The 27,412-nt window shown below is 44.6% G+C and overlaps 1 protein-coding gene across 2 annotated transcripts in view; it reads right to left on the bottom strand.

The window, feature by feature from the left end:
* The window catches only part of B3GNT8 (UDP-GlcNAc:betaGal beta-1,3-N-acetylglucosaminyltransferase 8), a 176,304-nt gene that overhangs the window by 16,955 nt on the left and 131,937 nt on the right, over nucleotides 1-27,412 (bottom strand). The window contains exon 1 of one of the 2 annotated variants that reach the window (XM_069644387.1): nucleotides 2,694-2,875. The exons of the other annotated variant lie outside the window; for it this stretch is intronic. The gene's annotated coding sequence lies outside the window, so the exon portion shown is untranslated. Of the gene's footprint in view, nucleotides 1-2,693; nucleotides 2,876-27,412 lie in introns of those variants that run through there. 2 annotated transcript variants of the gene reach the window in all.

Below are 27,412 nucleotides of genomic sequence, written 5' to 3'. Positions count from 1 at the left end.
TGCTGGCCTTCCGAAAATGGAGACAACATCAAAACTCCTCATACCGTTGACGGGAGATTATGACAAGGATTTTGCCTTGGTGAACAGGGTGTACCTCATCATTCAGGCATGGATGGCCTTGCATGGTCTATGCCTGAATGATGACAAGACTGAGCTCATCATCCTTGGCACATCCCCCAACATCAACAAACTAGGTTGCAACTAGTCAAGCTTCACCATTAACGGAAACATCATCAAGGTAGCCAAGGAAGTAAAAACATTAGGTTTTTACCTAGACTCTACCCTCTCCTTCAAGAAACAGGTTAGCTCCATGGCCCCATCTATAGCTTGCACATGTAAATTAATCAGACCAGCCAAACGCTTCCTCTCCTCGAACAGCTGTACTTCCCATGCCAGAGCCCTTATTCTCTCAAAGTTAGATTACTGTAATGCCCTCTACCTAGGAGCCAATAAATACATCACAAATAAAATCCAGATCTTACAAAATAACGTTCTCAGAGCGGCATCGAGTTTTCCCAAAAAAGGGCATATTTCTGACTTAAGGAGAGCTCATAACTGGCTATCGACCAAAGACAAAATTGCATTAAAAGTAGCATCACTCACACATGAATTACTCAATAACGCTGCTCCGTGTTACCTCACTGACAGATTCACAAGATATTCCTCCAATCGCCTCACCAGAACAGCCAACTCCAACACCCTTATAGTGCCCAGATACAAACGCTCCAAAACTGGAGGTACCAGCTTTCAGGTGAAAGCCGCACAACACTGGAACTCTCCCCCCCCACCTTAAGAGCTACCCAAACATACCTACATTTCAGGTGCAACTACATCCTCTGCATCAAGGAAAACGACCTATAAAACAATGACGAATTCCACACTACTTTGGATCATATGGATAAAATCTAACCTCTGATGACACTCGACACATGGATACTGTATCTCTTATCCTCTGTACATATGACCTGCATTTTCTGTACATATGACCTGCATTCTCTGTATTCACATGCATTTTTAATTTTACTATTTTCTGTATGTATGTCTTCCTGTATTCTCATGTATATTCTCTATTTATATTACTGTACAGCAATGTAACCAAGCTGAAAATATCTTACTGCCTTCTGCGCCCTGATAACCTTGTGTCCGGCACGCATTACAAATATTAAAACAAACAAACAAAGAAACACACAAACCAAGTGGCTTGGAAGCTAACAAGAGGAATTCCAGTGGTTATAATTAAGTCAAATGTTAAATCCGGAGTTGAGAGAGAAATGCAATGTGAGTGGCATGGGGAAGTCAGTACAAAAGATGATTTACAAACATAAATGAGCAAATGCCACAGCAGGTTTGCAGACTCACATAATATGTTCTCTTTATTTAAGGCAGTAAAAGTACTCTTAGTTCAGCCTGGTTCAAGCCTGGAATTTGACCTTGGCACAATTACATAATATTATGTGTAATCTTTTATTATTCTCTTGAAAGAGGGAGGACAACTTCCCAACTTTTATGACCAGACTATTCCTTACTTCCCTTACGACGTGCACACGAATCACTTTGGAACAGATCCTGAAAAAGGGGGTTTTGTGCCTCCGCCTAAGCTTCACTTTATAAGGCTAGTAGGTTTGCGCAACAAATCTAGCATCGTACACATAGTTTGACCACACAAAGATCACGACTATTCCAAACGCCAGTGTCTTGACTCCCCATATGTGGCCTCCACGGAAGAACAAGAAGCACAGAGCTACCCTATCAGTAGGCAACTGGTGGGTACATCTGTTGGCATAATGTCAGCCACAACTGCTAAGGGCATTATAATGAGGGCAATGTGAGTGTGTGGCCAATGCAAGCTGAGAGCACCAGAATGAGAGTCAGAACTGTTCAAAGCATCACTGTGCCACATTCACCACTTCGGAGAAGAGGGGTGCTGTAAAGAAACTGATTTGAGTAAGTAAACAGGAACAAAGGCAACCACAATGGCAGTGGACTACAACTTCCATCATGCCCCATACAGGTTTTCGTTGTTGGTGGCCATGTTGGGCAACGAGGCTATATTATTCTCACCGTGGCTCCTAGACTTTGTTATGCAAAGTAAACATTTCAGAACAAGAGGTTATCAACGTTCCTCACAAGTGTCTGCGTTTTTAATTGAAATTCATCTGTTTTATAAACAATGCAGCTTTAATGCAACTATATATACTCCGATTACATTCATTAGTGCTTTTATAAAAGTGATGTATCGCCAGATATTAGGTAATCTAATGTGCGCGATCAGAAGGTGGCATCTCTACTTACAGCAAAGCTAAACGTTAAAGTCAAGATCCCAGTTGGGGTTGGAGCGTATTTTTCTCACATACTCTGAATAAAGCTATACATTTTAACACTGTACACCTGTGATCGGCACTCTCATTGATTGTACATTCAGTGGAGGGTTGTCTCAGCAGTGGGGAAAGTCCGTGCAAAAAGCAATTCTATTTTGAGCAAGTGGTTTTATCTGGAGTTAACAGTATACAACTTTTAAAGCACAGCGGCCAGTTTTCGACGTCAAACAGTTTATTTGATGTCGATTATCGTCTTACAACCAGCACAGGTTGGTTGGATGCTTTCACATGTCCCCTCAAACGTTTGCTACAGGAACTAGTCCGGCGTTTCCGGCTCCCAGTCACCCGCTGATTTTTGATGAGTGAAGAACATACCTTCATTTGGAAACAACTCCTCAGCCACGTCTCTCTGGTCTGTCAGGAAGTGCGCGGTTTTCAGAGGGCAGTCGCACGCCGGGGGTTAACACAGCGCACAGTGAGATATGAAATAATGGGTCTGAAATACAGGGCAACAACGAACGAGCTCTCTCCCTGTCACTAGGGAGAAGGCCCTAGCAGGGGCCGGGTCCTCCGTCCTCGTGACCCCCCGTCCCCCCCCCCGTCAGCTTCAAGCGCCAACCACCAACTGACTGCGTTCCGTGTCACTCAGAATCCCGCTGCCAATCTTCTCGCCAACGTTCCATTTGTCACGGCTTCCCCGAGCACACTGCCCCCTGCTGCCAAATCATCCACACTGTGCCTATACAACTATTGATGGGGAGCAGTCATGCAAACACAAACTCACCCCTCTTTTTCAGAATAACATCAGGGATGATGCCAGCTGTTATTAATCCTATTCAGGAAATCTATATGTGATCATCATTCTCAATCACTATAGTCGAAGTGAATCATATGAGCTGTGCCCCTGTGAAAAAGTCCTTAAGAGTTTCACTATCCCACAACAACTACGATTTAAAGGAAACCGGCATAGATGAGACATGAAGATGAACCGTGGCCAGCATGGTCGTGGACAGAAGGCCTGCATGCGATAAATTAGCCTCCAATGTGGGAGAACTGATGGAAATATCCACCCTACAGGTGTGAACTGTAGAATCAGAGGCTTGTGGTTTTCTTTTAGTTACTTCTTTCCCCTTTCATTCCTGAACTAAGGGACGGCACCTGCGATTCTCTAAGTACCTGTGACCTTGGAAAAGGGCAGGGCAGAGGTGCCAACTTTTCAATTTACTGGGGGAACAGGCTGAACCTTATGGCACAGCATTTGACCCAGGCGATGTCATGGTAAGTGACATCGCAGGAAGTGACATTACAAGCATGTGCCTGTGGGTGAGGCGATGGTTTTTTAATAACAGTCAGATTTCCAACAAAACTAAAAAGTAAGGTTTTAAATTAAACATAAGTAAGGGGGGTTATGGGAGTTTATCTCTACCGACCTATATCCCAGGTTTAAGTCTCAACCAGAGTCTTTAGCTCAGAATCCTTTCATAGAAGAGAAATGTCCACTACATATCAGTCTTTGTCCTGCCCAAGGGCAGTCCCGCACTGAAGAGTACCAACAGCAGCCACAGACACATAGCTCTCAACTCACCCGCATTTGGCGGGTGTCACCCGCCTTGCAAAGGGCTGACTCACCCGCCAAGCCTCCTGCACGCCCATTCATTCGAATGGGCGTCTCACCCGCCAAAAACAAAATCGGGTGATTTCACCCGCCTTTGCGAGACAAATGGTTGAGAGCTATGGAGACACGTGTTTCGGCCTGGTTGGGCCTTGTCAGTGAGGTGGAGCTGTGCCCCTCTAAGAACAGTGAGCAAGGGTTCCACATCTGGAATGCGCTAGTAACTTAGGGTGAAAACCTAAAGCTACTTAATATGCATAAGTAAGGGGGTGTAGGGGGGAGTCTGGGAGTTTCTTTCTCCTGGCCTATATCCCGGGTTTGAGTCTCAACCAGAGTCTTTAGCTCACCATCCTTTCACAGAAGAGAAATGTTCACTACATATCAGTCTTTTAAATTAAACATACCCACTAGCATTGAACTGGTAAACCTTACATACCACACATTGGTGGCAGGACCAAGACTGGCATGCAACTACTGGTCACCATCTGTAATGGGGCAGACAGGAAAGAAAAAGCAATGGAAGGCAGGTCAGAGCAATAATACTGGTCAGGATTAATTCACACCCTTGCACCAGTCACTGGTGGTGCAAAAAGGAATACCAAATGGAAGAAGTTATGCTATTCAAAACCTGGTTACATTACATTCGTTTTTGATTTTACTCTCATTTCCACTCCAGAATAATATTTCTGATATATCAACCCACATTTTCCCCCTATCCTCTAGAAGGGAAACCTATAGAATAGATCATATGAATATAGCATATACAGTACCTTAGTCATTTGATGCACCTGCTGCAGTTGCTCCCTAGTCTGTGATGGGCCAGACAAGTCTTGAGCTGGTACTGGGCCTAGGCCCTATGGGCTTGTGCCAGTCCCCTAACTTGCAAATGCGGAAGCCGAAGGCGGTGCCTATATGTTGTTGATGGTGGGAGGGACGTAGAACATGTAAAGCAATGTGTGGAAGGTAGCATAGCCTCAGAATTAGGCACGCAGCCTCATGCCTAAAATTAGTTTGTCTCCTCCACCACCAAACTCACAAACTGTGTAGCAAATGGAGACCCAGTGGCCATTGCCCTGTGACTGATCAAAATGCCATTCTTAAGGAATTTTGGGGCCTAGGGCACAGACGCATTTAGGCCCCCCGGGCTCCCCTTCCCTGAAACAACGAAATGAAGGGATCCAGAATCTCTTGTAACCCCCCATAAGTCCCCCGGGCTCTGTTTAATAACCACCCATAGCTTAAAAAGCTGACCGGCAGCAAAGAAAATATGCGTGAGCACTCCCTTCCAGTTCCCTTACCCTCTTCAGTCTCGCTGGAATCAGAATAATAACCAAGTGGCGTTTCAAGGGAAACACTAGCAGTCCACGAGGAGGGTGCAGGACACATTTTAACAAGCACAGTTTTGGCTTTTGTCTAGGCATGAGAAAGGCCATGCACTTGCACTGCAATAATGGTGTGAACGCCTGGGCATATGATAACAGTGCCTGGAAAATGCCCATCTAATAATTATACAGAAGCCAAAACCATTGTCTTTGCCAATGCTTGTTTTGAACAGGCGTTCAGTACAAGGACATGCGTACTGCTGTTAAATTCAAGTTGCTGAAGGCACAGTCGGTAAGACAAGTTTATTGCACATTTACAACTGCAATTTAGCCACTAATTCCCCAAAAACTCTTTAGGCAGGCAGGCCAAAGTTTGATATTACTGCTCGAAAAAGCGAACTCAAAGAGATCCTAGGACAATGTGTTTTGGGCCAGTAGCGGGTGAGAATGCCAATGGGGGTTAGCATGGCCAATGGCCGTCAATGGGTGGGGAAATAGCCAAACAACACCCACAAGCCGTGTATCCTCCTCACATAGCATCTCCCTTCTTGCTGTACTCCAATTCAAGTGCCATCTAATAGCCAAAACTAAAAATAGTAACCACAAGGAGGGTGTTGTTAGGGGTGGACCCCCAGGAAGGCTGAATTGTGCTAGGAGTCTGCGGATGCCAAACTCATGGAAAGCCTAAGTCCTTCCTTTGCCCAAAAGAACACAAGGTCCACACAAGTAGCAAGGTGCAGCTGAGGTTTATTGCAGCCAAAAACCACAGGGATTACATGCATGGAGGGAAGTCCAGGCACATTTCGCTGTGCTCATGCTGGTTCCATGTGTTAATATCCCTGCAAAAATATTGTGATACAAAAATATTCCCATATTTCTGCAGCAATATTGACCCATGGACCCTGCGGGGGACACCCCCGCAACCCCTGCATTATTTTAAAATATGCGGGGGGCACCCCAGCATTTCCCACTCCCACAAATTACCCCCCCCCAAATATTGCCTATGGTGAGACAAACGGCCATATGTACGGCGATATTTATGGTGGGGATATTTAGTAGGGATACCCTCAGGCTCGCAGGCCAGTTTTGATGACATGTGACATCATAATTTGCATCACATTCTAGGCCCCTCTCCAAAACCACTCCATTCCGGATAGGTTGCTAAGTGGTAGTTCCCATATAGGAGCCTATAGAGAAGTTGTATTATTGGACAAGGCTGCGTCAGGTGTTATGCTTGGACCATCCCCAAAAAATGATACTAACTATTTGTTACAGTATGCATAACCTGTGATTGGTCAGTGACCCCTGCTACCCACCCCTAGGACCATGATTTCTAATTGGCTGAGCCGCGGGCCCCCAAGCCTGGGACAACCTTAGTTCCCAGCCTGCTAGACACCTGTTCATGGTGCATGTGCAACTATGTGTTGGTGATGTGCAACAATGTGTCTGCAGCATAACTGTGTGTAAACCATAACTGCCATGAGAGAACTCCATTTCCTAATGCAGAACTGTAGCTTGAGTGTAATGACTTTGTTGCGACCATTGTCTGATCCGTGAGACGGTTGGCTCTTGCCAGCCACCGATTCTTGGCTCCTCATCAGCTCGGCTGGATCACATGCTTGGAGACCACGTTTGTGCACACAGGAGCTCTGAATTATTCTGTATTTGTCGCAGAGCGTGCCTCTCCTGCAGCCAGTGTCACTTTGGTTCAGGGCAAGGAATGTCACTTGCAACATTGCGACCTTGTCAGTGGCTTTGTTCCCGCTGCGGTTGTTCAGCTTGCACAGCAGTCTGTAAGGCTTGAGGTTTCCTTAAAACGACTGTGGCCTACTAGATTTTCCTATGCCATGGTCTGGCTTCAACTATATGCGTCTTCCATAGTGTCCATAGGTTAGTGCATCATGGCTGTCAGGTCCCTCGAGTGCTCCTTCCATACCATGGGGTTATTTGCATGTAGGCATCTGCAAGCATTTACATGAGCTCTTCTTTGCTTCTTGCGTTCCTGTAGCAAGCCTAATGGCAAAATAATAAATGTGCAGACAGTGTGTATATGTCACTGTCCTCTAACTCATAGAGCTGTATACCTGTGTTCTTCATGTAGTTGGGTGTGTGAGTGTCCCGAATGTGCGGATGGCACGTGTGCTTCATGTCTCTAGTGACTTGAGGCATGGCGTCTCAGTTCTTTAGTCGATTCTGTCCATGTAGCAGTTTCCAGCTCCTTCTTGTGTCTCTTCGTCCACTCTAGGTAGAGTTCGAACTGCTGCCAGGTTTTAGGGCCTGCTGCGAAAATATCTTTCGTGATAGTTATCCATCGCAGGAAAAGTGGGAATTGATGTGAGCTCATATGATCGGCGGCCATATTGCCTTTGGTGCTTCTTCCGGTTGGGGTGTCTTTCTGGACCGAAGGCATATTCTCATCTTCCCTCTTCAGTGTACTTTAGATGCAGGGCACAGATCAGTAGCCATAAGAATGAGGTACACATGCCTCAGCACAGACAGGGGACTCATACTAGCAGAATATAAATGTGCTCAAGCAAGCAGAAAGATTGGGAGCAGTGGGAAAGGTACACATACCATTGCAAGAAGAGATAGTGGATGTAAATTAGGAGCTACCAGAAAGCTGTATGCTAACAGAGATTAGGAGAGAGCTGTGTTTTTCAAGCTGTATTGATATTAGTCAGCAAAGTAACACATTCCTTTGTGTTGTGCAATATATCAAGGCCACTAATATTATATATAAACAATACTATAGCCAGGTAAACCATGAGTGAAACCTTTTTGAAGAGCGCACCATGAGTTTACAGTATGACAGGTTAGGCACCACAAGATAAAATTAATGTGCCAATGATCACACAAGTTGGTTATACGGTGAAGTTGGGATTTGAGCCAATCAGCAATTCCTGCACTGGACACATTGTTTCCCAGTTCCTATCTTAGAGCATGGTATAATTATTTGTAAATGTTTCACTTTCATGAATGAAAATAATACCCTGTTTTGTACAACTGTCTAGGAAAGTACACAAATCACATAATAAGACGACTTGTCAGCTTTGTTCTGCATATGACCCCTTCACTGAAATGGCTTACATAAAAAGAAATATCAGCAAATGGGCTAAACAATGACACCAGTATGTGATGAGGCAAGCCTTCTGCCATACATTGAGATAAGATGATTTGCCCAGGGTCATTGTATCGTCTGCTGGCAAAGCCAGGATACGAGCCTCAACACTTTGACTACCTAATCACATCTCCAACTAACACATTCGGTCTGTAATTCTTCTGTTTGTCTACTTTTCTCTCTCTCCCGACATGACTCTGTATGTCCAGCCCTAGCTCTCTTCACAGACTTCCTTTTCACTCTCTTCTCCCTTTTAATTTCCTTTGCCTAGTTTTCAAATCTCTGCATAACTTGGCTCCTTACTATCTTTCCTCCCTTGTAGCTTTCTATTCTCCTCTTCATTCCTTACATTCAGAATCCCAATTTTTTCTTACTGTCCCTCGGCCGCCGTCTTCCCCCTCCAGCTTCCGTTCCTTTCCCTTGTTGGCCCTGTATCACTGGAATACTCTTCCTCCCTCTCTTTGTTCCACTTCCTCTTATCCATTGTTTCATTCACATCTGAAGAACTATCTTCGCTCTCTAATTCCTTCCATTTCCCATTTCGCTTTGTACCATTTCGTAACGTTTATACAGCGCTTTGGTGTGAAGTGATATACAAATCCAAATAAAATACAAAATACAAATGCACTTTATGCTCTTTATTGGGTTGGCTGCTAGTATTAACAAACCTTGTTTGGAAGAATCAAGGTCTAGACCTGCATCATGCTAATGCTACATTACATTTTATAGCGAGTGCTGTCTGGTGAGGTACATTGTTCTGTAGCGCAGTAGGTGTTACTATTACAAAGGTATATATGGGATACATTACTCGCCGTAATCATATTTCTGATGCTTTTATCTGCTTAGATTCACATGCTATGCATAGGCCGACATCTAGTGGAAGCTGCAGAGTATTACAGTTGTTGTTTTCGAAACTCGAAAAAGGACGTTGACATGGCGTGCCAGTAATATTATCCCTAGTGTGACGTTCACTGTACCCATGGTCCTTCTTGTGTCGAGGTCCCTTAGATTGTTTTGTTCGGACATGAGGTTGCATGAAGTGTAGCTTGAGTACAGGTGTATCCAAGCAGATAGGTAACAGAAAGCTCGAATAACATCTATGCACCTTCTCTCAGGTGAGGAAGGGTGGGTGCATGTTAATCTAAGCAGATACAAGCATTAGGATAAGGATTACGGTGAGTAACGTATCCCTTCGGAGACTTGTGGGATCTGCTTAGATCACATGCTATGTATAGATTAGCTAGCAGTGTTAGGAGAAGGTGGTGGGTCGTGAGAAGGAGCAGCAGCAAATAGATGTTTTAGAACCGCTTGTCCCACCTCACCTTTGTATCTGCTTTGGAATGTGCGTCAATGCAGTAGTGCTGAGTGAAAGTGTGTACTGAACTCCATGTAGCTGCTTTGCAAATGCTGTCTAGGGGGATATTTGCGATAAAAGCCAGAGTAGCTCCTGTGCTCCGTGTGGAGTGAGCTCTTGCTGTAAAACACAGTGAGCCTCATTATGAGGCTGGTGGGCTGTGGTATGAATGGTGCAGGTAAGGTACTGGCACCGTTCATACCCGGCCGAAGCATTTCGAGTTCTGCTCGCGGGTTCCTGACGGCTGTGCGGCACCCGCGAGCAGAACTCGTAATTCCACCGGCACTGTTATTAACGGTGCCGGTGCATCCATGCTCCCGACCCCCATTCTGCCCCTCTGGGGCAGAATGGGGATCGGGAGCACGGCATTACCGCCTCCCCGAATGGGCAATTAACGGTCCACTCATCTCATAAAGGCCGGTTATTGCCCAATCGCAGGAGGCGGTGCCGGATGCGAGCATGGTGGTAGCCATGCTTGCCATACAGGCATGGCTACTGCCATGTTCGTAATGAGGCCCAGTGTCTTGTTTGATAATGAATAGCATAATTGTATACATCTGACTATCCACCTGGAGATGGCATACTTGGAAATGCGGTCTCTGTCTCTGTCTGGTGCTACGGAGACAAACAGTTGATCTGCTTTCTTATAAGCGGCCTGGTCTTGTTTACGTATAGAAGGACCGCCCTCCTCACATCCATTGTGTGGTGTTTTACCTCAACTGAGCTAGATGGATTTTGAAAGAAAGCCAGAAGCTCAATAGATTGGTTCACGTGGAATTTAAATATTAATTTAGGGGAGAACCTAGGATTAGGACATAAAACAAACTTTTCTTATGGAAGTAATAGCCACTAAGAAGGCAGTCTTGTATGTCAGGTGTTTAAGACTTGACTTATGTGTAGGCTCAAATGGGGGCCCCCATGAGCTTTGCTAGTACTACATTGAGATTCCATCCTGCCGGTGGGTTTGAAATTGGAGGGTGGAGTCCTTTTACTCCCTCCATGAATGCCTTAATGACTGGAATTTTCCACCACGATACATTACTTTGAGAGGTGGAATAGGCTGATAAAGCCGTCAGGTGGACCTTTATTGAGTTGAATACCAACACCGAGTCTAACAGGTCGAGCTTATCATTTAGAATGTGCGAAGGAGTACATTGTATGGCGATAATTTGTTTTGACTAGCACCAAATAACACCTCAACTTGTCGAAATACCTGTGTCTAGTGTTTGGTTTTCGTGCCTCCTTGAAGATATCCATACACCACTGTGGTAGATTAAGGTGTCCGAACTCTATGACTTCAGGAGCCATGCTGCCAAGATCATTGAGTGTGGTTATGGGTGCACTGTTGCTCCCCGTGTTTGGTTACCAGGTTGGTTTGGCACGGGAGTTTGATGGGATCGCACATCGCCAGTTTGCGCAGATGTGGATTCCCCGGTTGTCTCGCCCACATAGGAGCAACTAGGATGAGCGTCATCTGTTCTCCGTGTATCTTGTTCACTATCCTGCCCATTAATGGAGTCAGGGGAAAATCATAAGCAAATTTCCCTAACCAGTTCATCCATAGGGCGTTCCCCATGGAGTCTGGCTGGGGGAACCTGGACGTAAAGTCTGGGCATCGCTTGAGTCTAGTTGCCACTCGTGTTCCTCTGGTAGGGGATCTCTGCTCAGAGAGTCTGCTAGAGTGTTGAGTACTCCTGGAACGTGTTGGGAGGATAGGGATATCCCCCGTCTGAGTGTCCATTTCCATATTTTCTGCACCAACTTGGACAGACTTGGAGAGTGTGTGCCCCCCTTTTTATTGATGTAGAACATCGCAGTTGTGCTGTCCGATTAGAACCGACTGGTTCGTCAGTTGCGCTTCGAATGCTTGAAGTGCTTTGAATACTGCTAGTAGTTCCAGCAGGTTGATATGGTTCTTTGCCGTGATGTGAGTCCACAGACCATGTGCTGTGTGGTGAAGGTAATGAGCCCCCCACCCGGAGAGTGATGCGTCTGTTGTGAGAATCGCTTGTGCTTCCGGATCGTGGAAGGGTTTTCCCTTTAACAGATTTTCTCTCGACTGCCAGCATAGGTTTTGAACTAGTGTTGGCAAAACGACCACTAGATCGTTCCACTGACCACTTGCCTGAGACACCGGTTTCGCAACCAAACTTGCATTGGTCACATGCGCAGATGCTGTGCTGGTATGCTGTGACGCTGTATGCCCTCCACCCTCTCCCCTTGGTCGCCTGTGATGCTGTGTGCACCCCTCCCATTGGTTGCCTGTGATGCTGTGTGCCCCCATCCCCCTGGTAGCCTGTAATGCTGTATGCCCCCCAGCTCCCGGTTGCCTGTGATGCCCAAAACCCAATTTCCCCTGATTGACTGTAACTCTTCCTGCTTCCTTTGCCTTGAGCCCTCCATAACACGAGGTGTGGCCGGTAATGGTTGCACCCACCTGATTGACTGTAATATATTGCTCCTGATCTCACCTGCATCCTTTGCTTTGTGCCCCCGTAACATGAGGTGTGGCCTGTAATGTGTTGCACCTACCTGACTGAATGTAATATGTTGCTCCTGATCTCACCTGCATTCTTTGCTTTGTGCCCCCATAACATAAGGTGCGATCTGTAATGTGTTACGCCCACCTGACTGAATATAATATGTTGCTACTCTTTCCACCTACACCCTTTGCTTTGTGCCCCCCCAACATGAGATGTGGCTGATAATGTGTTACGCCCACCTGACTGAATATAATATGTTGCTACTCTTTCCACCTACACCCTTTGCTTTGTGCCCCCTTAACATGAGATGTGGCTGATAATGTGTTACGCCCACCTGACTGAATATAATATGTTGCTACTCTTTCCACCTACACCCTTTGCTTTGTGCCCCCCTAACATGAGATGTGGCTGATAATGTGTTACGCCCACCTGACTGAATATAATATGTTGGTACTGTTTCTACCTGCACCCTTGCTTGTGCACCCCGTACCATGAGGTGCGGCCTGTAATATGTTGCGCCCACCTGATTGACTGTACTATATTGCTCCTGATCTCACCTGCATCCTTGTCTTTGTGCCTCTCGTAACATGAGGTGCGGCCTGTAATGTGGTGCACCCACCTGACTGAATGTAATATGTTGCTCCTGATCTCACCTGCATCATTTGCTTTTTGCCCCCTGTAACATGAGGTGCAGCCTGTAATGTGTTGTGCCCACCTGACTGAATATATGTTGCTACTGTTTCTACCTGCACCCTTTGATTTGTGCCCCCATAACATGAGGTGTGGCCGGTAATGTGCTGCTCCCATCTGATTGACTGTAATATGTTGCTCCTGATCTTACCTGCTTCCTTTGCTTTGTGCCCCGTAACATGATTTGCGACCTGTAATGTGTTGCGCCCACCTGATTGACTGTAATATATTACTCCTGATCTTACCTGCATCCTTTGCCTGAGCCCCCCGTAACATGAGGGGCGGCCGGTAATGTGTTGCGCCCACCTGATTGAATGCAAGATGTTGCTCCTGGTCGTACCTGCATCCTTTGGTTTGAGCCCTCCGTAAGAGGAGGGGTGGCCTGTAATGGTTTGCAACCACCTGATTGACTGTAATGTGTTGCTCCTGATTTTACCTGCACCCTTTGCTCTGAGCCCCCCATAACATGAGGTGTGGCTTGCAATGTGTTGCACATACCTGATTGAATGTACCTAATCATGTACCCCACGCTAAGCACTTATGTAACCAAGTAAGCCTTCTGTAACAGCGCCACAATGCCTGAGGGCCGTTAGGTGCTTTATAAATGCAAATAAAGAAATAAAATAAATAAATAAATATGCACAATGCCATCATGCCTAGCAAATGCATTGCTTTGCGTACACTTATCTGGAGACTGGCTTGATACTGGGGTATTTGCCGAAGCATGTTCTGCACTCTTTCCATGGATGGAAAGGCTAAGCCTGTTCTTGTATCTAATACAGCTACTAGGAACTGTTTTGTTGTGTTTGTTACAAGACTTGACTTTTTCTCGTTTATTGAGAAGCCCAATTGAAAGAGAAGATTGCAAAGATGGGGTGTTTCTCCTGTGATCAGCCAGTCATTCAGGTAGGGGTACACTGGATTGCTTCCCTGGGCACGTGCGCCGCCACCACCGCCAGTACCTTGGTGAATACCCTTGGAGCCGAAGCTATTCCGAAGGGTAGCACCTTGAATTGGTAGTGCTGGTTTGCTAGCTTGAACCGCAAGAGTTTTCTGTGCGCTCGGAGCATTGAAATATGAAAATAGGCATCTTTCATATCCAATCTTTCCATGTAACCCCCCCGCAACCTCGTTTTAGCAGGAGAATTACCTCTTGTAGCGTTATCATGCAGAACTTTTGTGGCTTTACATAAGTGTTTGCGGGGCGTAAGTCTAATACTGGGCGCATCATGCATCATTAGATCTTTTTTTGGCACAAGGAAGTATGTTGAATAAATACCCTTGTTTACCTCGTTGGATGGCACCATCTCGATGGCATCCTTGAGGAGCAGTGCGTTGACCTCTTCTACCAGGATGAGGTGGTCTTCCCTTGTCGTCTTTCTTTGGCACGGGGGTGGTTCGATGGTCTTTCTAGGTGCTCCACACAATACCCTCCTGCTACTGTAGATAACACCCACTCGTCCGTGGTTATTCCCTCCAATGCGTGGGTGAAGTGTGAAATCCATCCCCCTACTGGAGAGGCATGGTAGGGGACCTGTAGCGGGCAGCAATTTTATTGGGTAGTGTTCCCCCACCTCTAGATGTGGAGGCTCTCCCCTGGCCGTGGCCTCTGCGCTGACCTCTTGGAAAACCCTGGGAAGGTTGCCCTGGTTGTTGTTCCATGATGTATTCTGATTTTGTCTGTATCCGGACCCTCTTTTGGAACCTTGGTCGCGAAAACGGCAAAAATTGTTCCCGACCCTTTGGCCAGGTTGTTTGTTAGTAAGTTGCCAAGGGATTTGAGGGTATCATATACCTGTTTGGCTGATTTGAGAATGTCCTCTACCGCTTTGCCGAATAGCACGGTTGGTTCCACTGGCATGTTGAGTAACGTTGCCTGGGTCTCAAGCTTAAAGCCAGATTGGAGAAGCCAAGCATGGCGCTTGAGAATGGTTCCTTCCGCGATAATACGGCCCACATTATCTGCATCGTCGAGGTTGTTCTTCAGAAAGCTGCTGGCAATGGCTTTGCCTTCTGCTGGTAGTAAGGCAAATCTAGACTTTAAAGGTTCTGGAGGAGAGTCGATGAGGACCGTAATCGCGTCCCATTTATGGCAGTCATAGCTCGCCAACAGTGTGGAATTGTTGGCGATCCTAGTTTGAAACGCTGCCGAAGTTGCAACTTTCCTCCCCATGTTATAGAGCTTGTTGCTCTCCTTGTCTGGGGGAGCCTCTGAAGAGGCTAGTGGTGCCCCCACCCTCTTCCGAGTAGTTGTGACAACTAGTGAATCCGGCTTATAGAGGATCCGATGGCACCGGGCAGAAGCGTTTTTCTATCCACGGGTTTACTGCCCTAGTCTGATTTGGTATTTCCAGTGAAAGTTGGATTCTTCACTGGACAGACTTTAAGATGGGTCTGAACTGGGTGGCAGCTTTTTTGTCTCCCAGGATGTCTTTGGCACAATCTTTGTTTGCTGAGTCTCCTGTTTTTGAATACCAAAGTGGTCAGCTGCTTTGATTAGTTTGTTTGTTTCTTTGTTTGTTTATTGATTTGATAATGAGCACCAAGCCCTTGGGCAGCTGGGCGCAGCAGTACAGGAAATCTCAAAGCTTGGTTACATTGCCTGTCATAATTTAGTACATACATGTCGTTACAGTGTGGGGTACAATGCATGATACAGTACAGTCATTTGATATAAAAGTGGATAGAGTGAGTGAGGTGCGGTAGTCATTGCTATTCACGGAGCATAGAAGGGTGGAACGGATAAGAGTCAGGCTAGCACAATGTAGTGAGAGCCTATGAATACAGCTATGAGTAAGAGGATACATAAGTCACAGGTGTTTGATAAAAGTTGACAAGGAGAGAGGCGGTTATGAATCATTGGCTCGAAGCCAATTGAGAGCATTAATTCTGAATCTAGCATATGGTAGGGGTGTCTAAGGTCAATAGGGAGTGTGTTCCAAGCTTGATCAGCTTTAATTGGGAAACTGGTTCCTCCGGCTGTGGTAAGTTTGAATCTGGGGATGTCCAGTAGGAAGGTGTTGGCTGATCTCAGGGGTCAGGAAGTGAGTTTCCTGGTAATTTTGTCCGATAGGTAGGGAGGTGCTAGATTGTTGAGACATTTGGAAGTGAGGGATATGGTTTTAAGGAGGATTCTGTCCTTTATTTTTAGCCAATGGGCTTCCTGTAAGTAAGTAAGTCATTAAATAAGGGCTGAATTTCTATTGGAGAAGCAGGCACTTGGGAATCTTGTTGAATTGGGGATGACATATTGTAGACTTCTGCCTCATCATCATAGTGTTGATAATGGCCCTGATCCCCTTCAGTGTCAGTATGGATGTCATATATGTCTGCTGAAATGCAAGACCTTTTTGCTGGTGGCTGTGATGAAGACATTGGTGGCTGAGAAGTGGAAGACAGGAGCTGAGAGCATGTAGCTTGAGCAGTAGGGGGTGTATTTTGAAAATTCTCTAGTGCATGAGGTTTTTTTTCAAAGAAATTTGCAAAAAAAGTCATTCACGACATCAACCCATCTATGTCCTCTGCTGACCACAGGGCCGAGCTGGGGATGTCCCCCGGATAGGGTATGGCAGGGACTAGTGGTGAAGAGGTAGGTAGGACTTTATTTTCTAAGGCCTCACTTAGGGAACCCTCTTCTTCTTCTTCTTCCTGTTGATCAATTACAATCTCCTTTGGAGGGGTAGACTTGTCCCCTATGAGCCTTGTCTTTGTTCTTATGAGACTTGTCTCTATGATCAGAGCTTATTGAGAAATATTTTGGGGAATTAGAAGGCTTAAACAGTCCATCTGGGACATGTTACTTGACCAGGTGAGATAACCCTGTGTTTTGAATTTCCAGCCGGTTTTGATGCAATATGTCGAGTTTCGGCATTTTAAGAGACTTACGCCTCGTCGGTCGACGTTCAGCAGTCTGTCGAAGGAGTTTTATCGGCAACCTCCTTTGTTTTATGGGGCCTATCATGGGGCAACCGGGATTTTGAATGCCCAGAGGACAGGGAATCTACTGATCTCCCCCTAGACGCCGAATATGGGTGTTTTGGTCAGCGGTGCCGACACATCGCCGTGGGTTGTGTGCTTAGTGTAGGAAAAGGAAGTGCCTTTGCCGCCGGGTGTCATCCCCACAACAGCACTGCCGGCCTGTCTACTAGGGTCGGGGGCTTGCACTTGGGAACTTGGATGTTCTCCTTCGCCCTCACTGTCCAAAAAGATGCCATCACTGGAGGCTCCCTCCACGTCCATGGCGGCTTCGACCTGCATGGCGTGATAGGCCCAGCATTTAGTTCTGCAATCAACAAGGGTCTTAGGTCTTAGGTTGCACACTCTGTGTTTGTCGATCCACGGAAATGTTCTATTACAAGTGGGGCAGAATTTAAAGGGTGTCTTATCCATGTCTGGGAAGGGCATCCGGGCGATAAAGGGAAAAGGTGGGAACATGTATTGTCAATGACCGCCTCTCACTCTCCTTACTGTATGGGCCTAGGCCTGGTGGGCCTTCCAAGGCGGAAAGGGTTAGTCAAAACTTGACTCCGTCTGACAGCGTTATCTTGTCTTTGTCTTGTCCTTTCCACCGCGTCGAAGATCGATGTCGGAAAGAAAAACGACAGAAAGAGTAACTGTAATTAAACTTTGATAAGTAAATGGAGTCAGCCGAAATAGAACTCTGCGATAAGTGACCGCTCATGATGGTGGAAAAAAACAATCTGAGGGACCTCGACGCGTGAAGGACCATGGGTACAGTGGACGTTACACTGGGGATAGTATTACTGGCACGCCCTGTCGACATCCCTTTTCGAGTTTCCAAAACAACAACTTTAATACTCAGCAGCTTCTACTAGATGTCGGCCTATGCATAGCATGTGATCTAAGCAGATACCACAAGCCTCAGAAATATATGCACACAGGTTTATCAACATAAAAAAAGCCGAGTCTACCTTGCTAGAATTTGGTGCTGTGATCTGACATAAGAACGTATATCTCTGTAATGAGTCTTTAACACAATGAACAATCTCCTGAAAAATCATGGCATTCAAGCTTATCAATATGCATTTCAAATTTCAGGATTGCACATGATCAATGTATTCCCCACAGGGTGAGAATGCTACAGGCATTGTGCTATAGTTAGCGGACAATCTTGGGAGGTTTTGCAAAGATGAGCGCAAAGGGAAAAAATGCAGATAATGCACTTTTTTCATTTGCACTAATTTCAGAAATGTGCAGGTCACCTTATTCTAAAGGTGACTTATGCAATTCAGAGGTGGCTGAAAACTAGTGCAAATATGTGCTGCCAAGCCCCCTTAAATACACAGGGGGGTGGCAAGAATCCCTTTTGCCCTCCCATAAAGACATCTCTGCTGATCGAGGGTGCTAAAATTAATTAAATTGAGCGGGCAGACTCCTTTTACAGTCATGGTGCAGGAAAGATTTGCTGCCAAATAAACATTGTGGTACTGACATTATTTAACTGTTCTGTTACAAGGGCACATGGATCACAAGTAATAGTTCCATGAGCAACGATCAAGCTAGGGAGCAATTCATTATTATATGGAGCTAACACCAGAGTCTATTAATCCAAGTATGAGTGAGACTTTTTGTGTATTCCACCTTCACAGAATCACTTCTAGGTTATCACAATTGTGGAAGCCAAAGCAAATAAGAGCCATTTAAGTAGAGGGATTTGTCCAGGATCACATAGACTGATTAAATGGGGGAAGTCAAGGTGTGACCCCAGGACTTCCATTTGTACAGTTTGTGCATTTGTGCACTTTACACTGCACCTTTTCCTCTTGTGTCTTTAGTTGTCTTGAGTAAAGTATGAAGGTTTGCAATGAACACATGATTGAAACTGTTGTCATTACACTGTAAACCTGTAGCCAAAAAAAACGTCCCGTAACCCTGAAAAGCACCAAATCAGGGCAGAGTTTCCACCCACAAATATGTGCGACTTGAAAACAAAACTTTATAGTTTTGATATATGAAAAGTTGCCATCCTGTGAGTATTTTTTTGTATGCTTTATTTACAGTTTTCAGATATACTACAATACCAAACAAAGAATAGAAAGAAGTACAATATAGTTCTCTCCAAACCAGGATAAATCATTCTACAAAATGTTGCGAGAACAACAAGTCAACAAGTCAGTAAAAGACTGCAAGTAAAAGAAAAAAAAATCCAATGAATACATTCTACTACAATAGAAGCATGTAATAATGTAGTTAGTACAAGAAAGAAAACGGACAGACAAAAAAGAAAAAAAAAACAAGTTTCCATCCTGTGAATATTTTAAATGCTCATATTGCACTCAATATGCCCTGCATGCTTAAATGTCACCATTTAAAGCAACAGGCTTTACATAGTAGTCATGGCAATAACCACCCCTCCGTCCCGCGCACAATAAACACTTTGAAGAAATTGATTCAAGCAAGAACATGTTTAAGTAGCGTCTCCTTCTTGGTATTACTGTGTTTGCAGCAACAACAAAGAGGTACACAGTGGTTAGACCGCATTTCCTGTTCCACCTCTAAAAGAGAGCACCTAGGAATCGCTGCCCAGAGAGGAGCGTAACTTGACAGGAGGGAGGACACGGAAGGATGGCACATCATACCCCGGGTCTGGAAAAGGGTAGTCAGGGAGCAGGTCAGTGGATTTTCGGGGTCAGGAGGGCAAGCGAGGGCTTGAGGTGGCCGTGGAAGGGTGGTGGTCGTGGGGTGAGGAGTGTACAAGGGTGGGGAGCGCAGACACTGAGATAAGACGCGGTGAGAGGAAGAGGGGCAGGGGAGGTGGTGGGTGGGGGCATAGGAAATAGGGAGCGCAGGGAATTAAACTACCCCCTCGATGAAGGCCAAATCCCACCTGTTGGAGGAGACTAACAAATGCAAAGCTTTTTTGGATTAGCCCCAACAGACAGTCTAAGGACATAGGGCCTCATTATAGTTTTTCCAGTGTGGTAAATATGCAGGTAAAACTGCTAGTAATACTGGCACCGGCACTTTTACTGCACCGGCAACACACAAGTTTGCCAGTGCTGGTACTGAACTGATCTACTTCCAGCCAAGAGCTGGAGGTAAATCTTGCCCCCACCAGAAAAAAACGCCAGAATTACCAGCACCGGTAATTCCGGTGATTGAAATTCCGGCAATCCCCTCCATCGAGTCCTATGGAACTCCATGGGATGGAGATTTGCTGGTGTTTCCACCACTTGGAATATGCCAGTAATTCTAGCATTGTAAGTGACAGATTCGGTATTACTGTTCTGGTGGCATCTTGCTAGAATTACCAGCAGGATACCCCACCATAACTGTATGACCCCCATAGAATCAAAAAAGCATGGCCTTTAGAGATTGCCTTACACTTGCTTTACTTGAGGTAAGTATGACAGCAGTTGGGAATGTCACAGTGACATGTAAATGGCACTCCGTCACACAGCTGAAGGCCCTGCCTTTGTCTGCTCTCAGCCAATGAACAAGGGAAACAAAAGAAAGGTTATCCTAAAATGTGTTTCTGGCCTATTGTAATCAATATGTTGCCATCCCCAGAGGGGGCTCAGACATCCTGGATTTTCCTGGTGGGGGCTGAAATTTGTAGCGCCCATGTAGTTGGTGCCACTGGGGCTAGTTAATTCTCTGTGAACTGTAGGCCACTGGCTTTAGAAGGTCAGACTTGCTATCTGCTCATGTGGACCTACGCCTTTATCCTTCTGGGGTCACAAATTGAGTATCAAAAATGAAGGTACTAATAATAATAGTAATTGTAAACACTGGTTACCAAGCACTCTGAAACCTTTAATTCTGGTATGTGGAGCTAAACCAAACATCAAGTATTACCACCAGTAGCTGTAACCATCATATCATACACTGATCTGGTAATCTCCCTGGCCTTTTCTCTCTCTCATCCTCTCTCTTGCTGTCTCACTCTCCCAGCCTCATTCTATGCGGATGAGCGTTGTTTAATATGGTGTGCTTTTGCTAGAGTCACTGCAGCTTTTGCTGACAGTTGCGTGAGCAGAGAAAAAAACACTGGTATCTTGTGGGGAAGGGGACCTAAAGGGCTGTGTTTTGTTTGCAAAACCAGCTACTAAAAAAGAGATTTCATTCCTCAACATGTGATGCATGCGCATTTTATGGCTGGTGTGGAGTGCTCCCACGAGATCCATATCAAGGCTAAATTTCAAGGCGGAGATGATGGATGCCTGTGGAACTCCACAGGGGACGGAGAGAGGTGATGCTCTGGAGGGAGACATTGATGGTGTTCTTCTAGGTAGCAGTTGAACATGTTGAGGATGGAGATTGACAAGATGAAATTTGAGCAGGAATTTGCTTTGAGGGATGCTAGAGTGTGTCTCAGGTCTGCCATGGACAAAAAAGTTTCAAAGGCTATGTCGTTGGTTGTATGTGGTGAGAAGAGAGGGGATTGGCTGCTTTGGCTTTAGGGTCAATGTTTAGGAGGATCTCACTGATCTTGTCCATGAAGTGGTTGTGAATGGTGGGGCATTTCTAAATGAGTGTCTATGGGAGAGTCAGGGATGGGGTTGGTGTGCTCTTTGACCACATTGCTTTTGCTGTTGACTTGGGTTGTGGAGTCCTGGTACTAAGAGGGTTTTGTTTTGGTGATCTGATAGACGTCCAGAGTTCTTTATGGAGGGTAACTGGTTTCAGAATCATCAGTTCCACTGGTGCATGCAACTCCCCTCTTTAATATGCATGTTTTTAGCAAAGGTCAACAACACCCTGCGACGGTCAGTAGGTCAGTCATGAAAGGCAAATTCATACTGAGCGGCTCTGCTATCAGAGGCTCTTGGCAATGAACATTTTCGAAGGAGGAGATTTCAGTGGCCAGTGGCAGAAATCTTAATCCCAGATTTCAGCCCATAAGCAAATACGTTGACATACTGTTGATGGAAGCTGAAGAGGGGCTTTGGAAATATGGAGGTCAAGCCACAATGCGGTATCCAGCCACACTCAGAGCTAAGAACAATTCAAAAGAAAAGACAGGATGCGGGACCAAGGGTGGAAGCTATGATTGACAAATATTTAGTGTATATGACAATTTGTGTTTAGTCCCTGCTAAAGCTTGTATTAAGAGTTTTGTGCTTTCTTGCTTGAGTCATTCCTTCCCTCCTTAAAAATGTTGTCCTCCTGTTATAATTGATCTTTTATTCTGCTGTTTCCTTAATGTGTGCTTGCACTCCAACACTTTTGGAACCATGTTTTAAGCTCAAACAATTTAGCAGTACAAGTTTCGATGTCTGTGCTCCCAGGGCGTGTAACGCCCTCCTCCTTTCTGTCCGAACCCTGACTCCCGTGTGGGGTGAAATAGCCCCTGGATGCCAGAAAATAAAAGCGCAGAGTCATTGGCGTGCATGCCCCGAAATAAAAGGCCTGCGCAGAAATGAGTTCCAACATAAGTCGTATGGAACACAAGTAAAAGGGAAAGAAAGTGGGCCTAAAAATCTGAAGATGCTAAAATGCGCGCAAGTTATTTCATGAAGCGAAGAAAGACACGTGACAAGGATGTTTTAACAAATCCATGAAGAGCTGTACTGATATTCCATGAAACCACAGTACACATTATCTCAAAGGAAATACCAGATTGTGCCCAAGCAGCTGCACTGAAACCGAGCATTTTATTTAATGTACATTAAACAAAATAAGGTAATTTCGTTCTTCCCCCTTAACTAATAATATGCTGAACGAAATGCCCTACAGGCATGCAAGCTTGGCCATGGTGCTCTCATGTACATGTACCATTCTGAAACAAATATTGTGAAATTGTCTGCCGTGTAAGATGTCATTTAAAGTAATTGGGTGTGAGCTTGAAAGGCTTTGTGCTATGGGCCATTTCTTCAAGATGTGAAACTGGACTCCAGGGCCCCTCCGTCAGCCTGGGGATTTAGGCCTGGTTGTCTTCAAACATCAGCACATTTCTGTAAAAATACAATCTTATATACTTTTGAGATCAGAATTGCGGTGGATGACCAGATAAGGCAGGTCTGCTGTGCACCACTGGTGACCTCCAGGTCACAGGTCCCATAATAAAATGCATTAGCTTTATTAGCCCTTGAAGGGGTACGTTAATATAAACACAGATCCCTCTGCTGACGTCATGTGCTCAGAGGAGGAGTGAAACTGTACATTGCTTAAAATGGGAGAAATGCATGTTATCGTGTAAAATGGACAGTGTACATAGCACAACAGTCATTCCAGGCTTTTATGAAAGGTGACAGTTAACCCCTTCTAACCATACTAAAACGATTTTTGTGGGATAAACACAACTAAAGTTATTAATGAAAAGGTGATTTGGGCATCCTTGTGTTTACCAGAGATGCGAAAAGTTGATAAAGCATGCCAATTATTATTAATATGACACCCGTAAAATGGCATATTTTTCACTGATATGGATCCTGAGTAAATGAAGAAAAACTGTATCTCTGCACATGAATGACAGACAGACTCCTGACTAGTCTCATCTGATTTACGTTAAAATACAGTAGTCAAAAATGTATTTATACATGTAAAGTTTTGGAGATTAAGGGTACTTGCCAAGTAGAAGAGATTCCTAGACATCGGACCTACTCTTAAATCGCTCAACTTCAGATACGGTCTACTTGATCCAGCAAAAATGATCATCACCATTCCTGATGGTCCCACTAAAGAATTCACCAATCAAGATGAACTCTATAACTTACATCAAGCTTTGCAAACTACTCTGATGGATACCTCATCTCCCAAAACAGTGACTAATTTCTCATCAGACTCCCAAATTCCTATATCTACCTTCAAAATGGCCAAGAATCAGCATATAAAATACACTCCCAAACGTAGATCAACTTAATCTATTCCTGTGGAGATTCCTACCACCTCAAGTCATCCTAGGGAAAAATCTAGATCTCCAATAAAAACAACAGATCCTATCTTCACTTCCTGAAGTGATAAACCATATCGTTTTACAAGGTCTTTGTTTATACCTTTGAATATGATTGCTATATCATCTTGCTTCCATACTTTAGTTTAATGCTCCTTTTATAACTATTCTGATTCACTGATGTGTTTAAATTTTCTTTTTTCACTTTGATATTCTCTCTTTGCTCTTACTTATGCTCTTACCATCTTCACACTCGACATCCCCCTATGAGACTCTTGTTTTTATTTTGTATATATTCTGACAACATATTATTTTCTTCTTTGATGTTACATATTCACCTACATCAATTCACATTCATCACTTAGGTTTTTTTTATATTTTGCATTCTCTTACTTTGTTGTCTTCCCTAACTTATGTTTTTTCCTATGTTCCCCAAGTTCATCATTGAATACAGCAATGTATTTTCCATTTTTTTTTTACTTATTCAAAAATGAGTTTTAAGGAATTGTTTATATGATTGTCCTTCAGCGTTATGTATCACTTCTGTTAACATTATATTAATGCCTTTCAATGGCTATTAAAATCCTTACTTGGAATGTTAAAGGCCTAGGCCATCCTATCAAACGGAGCAAAATTGTTTCAGTATTAGCTAAGCAAAAATCTTCTATTATTTGCATACAAGAAACTCATTTGTGCTCTGATGAAAAGAATCTTAAGATTAAAGCCTCATGGTCCAGCCATACATATTTTGCTCTCCTGTGTCCTGAAGCCTGCTGCACTGGACCTTTCTTCATACCTCCTTTGGAAACTGAGAAAAGGCAACTGTCTTGTTACGGATGATCGTTCTCCTCACAGGACTTCAACCTACTAGCAAGCTCGACTAAACTGTCAAAGTTTGGTCCGGACTGTGCCGAGAGTCAGTGAGTACTTGCATCACTTACCGGTGGCCCCCTGGAACAATGGATCCTTTTTATACATGAATCTCCCCTAAAGGTATTTGCTCTTGGCTGGGTTAGCCTGCAATCTCTCGCTATTCCCACCTTTTGAAAACTGCTCTTCTGCCAAGGGCAGATCGTACTCGAATAGTGGGAACCAATTCTTCATTGCCTCAAGCCCCTTCCTGACTTGCTACAGCCCTCCCAAGAAGATCCGTTTTTTTCTTCACCTGCGCGATCACGCGTCTTTACGCACAACTGTACTGTTGAGCACAAGGCTCCCCACTTCTTAGGGCTGGACTAAAAATTTAGGGAATGACTCCGAAGAATTGTCTAATGTTCCTAGTGTTAACTCAACCCTCTCTTCACAGGTTGTGGATGTGTTTTACTACTGTGTTGCATTAAGAAACATAATGTATATATGTTATTTACTATAAGGATTTTGTGTGGTAATTGTTTTCACATTACTAAACTTTACTTGTGTCTATTGGTCTGGCCGACAATAAATGTCTAGATATTTTTCATATACACTTGTCTAAGAGTAATTTGTGGTTTGTTACTGCGTGTGCTGACCCTCTGCTGGATTACTCATTATTTCTACATCAACCCCTAAGCCTGCAAAACCAGAATTCCCCAAACACCTAAAATTCCTTGAAAAACTGCTAGCTGTGAAGTCAGAATGAATTAATAAAAAGCCACTACATGCAGATTTATATAAACTCCCCATGTGTGTTCCTCAGTGTGCATGTCTATAAAATATTATTTCTCCTTTACTGTGGGTTCTTAGGACAGGCCCCTTCTTCGTCTCTCAGTTTCTATGTACTTCGTAGCACCCCCATGTGTGAATCGTGTTCATATTTCATTTGGCACTTTTAGCCTTTCATCTTTCTGGGTGCATGCAAATCCAATATGTATCAATTGTAAACAAAAAGTAACACTAAAGTAACACTTCCCATTCATAATTAGCTACACTGGATACATATGAAATTGCAACATCTCGCTCAGTTTACAGCACCACCAGTCACAAATATGGTGCTCACAACATAAAATACTCTTGATCGTGGGGTCCTTTCCTGACCACCCCAACATTCCCAACTCTAGTTAATATTTTAACTAACAAATCATAATCATCATTCTTGGAGAGCAACCCTACAAATACCTTTCGTACCAGTCCCACTATGGGCATACTCCTCCGCTGAATAAACCCAATCTGTCCTCCTACCATTTCCACAATGTATTCACTGCTCCACACAATCATCACAACTTGGTGTAGGACACAAAACAGCTTCAGTCTGAGTACCCATGTGAGATGAAATGGTAGTGGTTGTAGCTTTTGACAGGGTCACAGTCAGCATAGCAGCTGCTTTCGGTACTTGTAACCAACAACATCGTAAGAGCATTTGACCAGAGCAATAAACAATAAGAAAAAAGACAAAAATAGGTAGAAGGATCTCTACAGCTAGGCTCATCCAAGATGGTACCCAGGAGAAAAGTGAGTCTAACCACAAATCATTTGTAATTCCTGCCTCATTACCCATGATCACTCTGGGTTTATGCAAGGCAGCGATTGTTTGTGACATGGTACCATTCTATGAGTCATTGGGAGGCACACATGTGCAACAAGAACTCCCAATCGTATGGCACAAACCCCCTCCATAGCTTTCAGGGAAAAGAGTATGTCACACCTTTGCAAAGTCATGAGTCTCAGGGCCCAAGGTGCTTCCTCAATGGCACTAAATGCTGATTCTGATGAATTGATAAACATGAGAAGTTCATATCTGGCCACCTGGAGCCACTTGGCATTTTCCACAGCTTGGAGGCCAGTTGCCAGAAGAGGAGCAAAACTAGTTTCTGTATGACTTAACAGCCGGCACTGTTCAGGAATGTCCATTAAGATTTTGATGAGGCCGCTGAAAGGTAGTTAGAACGTCTGGTTCATTGCAATAGTTTCTGCTTCCTGTCCTCCAACAAAGTCATTGGTTTGTCCATATGTGGTGATGAAGCGGAAGCAAGGGGCACAATGGGTAAAGGGGCACAGATGTAGCTTTGAGCATAGGATGGGCCAGGACTAGTTCCCCCCTAGGAATGATGAGGACTGGTACATGGAGTGTAGAGAGACTGCACATACCTCACCAAGCTGGAGGCAACTGCCTTTAGCCAAGAGATCCACACATCCAAAAAATTTCCAGAAGGGCACCCGTACCTCCAGCCAGATCAGCGATGCAAAGCGTGTGGCTGGAGTACCCATTTGTGCCCATGGGCACCGTGCCATCGCACTTAAAACACAGAGAAAAATGGGTAAGCGTCTATAGCTTAACAGGTTTTTCTGGCTCTTTGAGCCACATCAGATGCTGCAAATAACATTGCCACACATTCCTACATTCTTTGTTTATTCGTGCCACCCATTCATCTGAAAATCCCCTGATTCATCTAGCTCTGCAACTCTCCATCCCTTGCTCCCATCGATTGTTAGAAAAAAATAGCCCCTTCTAAACTCAATTGGAGCTCTTTTTGTGCACCAAACATTTTTCTGCTCTTTACCATCTGCAACTGAACACTCTTCATCGATCAGCAAAACAGATGCTTTAATTGAGTGCCCTTTAAACTGACCTCAGATCCTGCACAATGCTAGGTGCACTAAGCATAGTGCATCTGCTACCTCTACTTTTTTTGGGATAAACACCTTACGAACATCAGAAGTGTGGAGAATGAGAGAGCAGATGTA

This window comes from Ambystoma mexicanum, chromosome 2p (genome assembly GCF_040938575.1).
Source record: "Ambystoma mexicanum isolate Mex_15411 chromosome 2p, UKY_AmexF1_1, whole genome shotgun sequence".
Classification (NCBI taxonomy): domain Eukaryota; kingdom Metazoa; phylum Chordata; class Amphibia; order Caudata; family Ambystomatidae; genus Ambystoma; species Ambystoma mexicanum.
The sequence above is the reverse complement of the archived record's forward strand: the minus strand, read 5'-3'. Positions and strand labels throughout refer to the sequence as shown.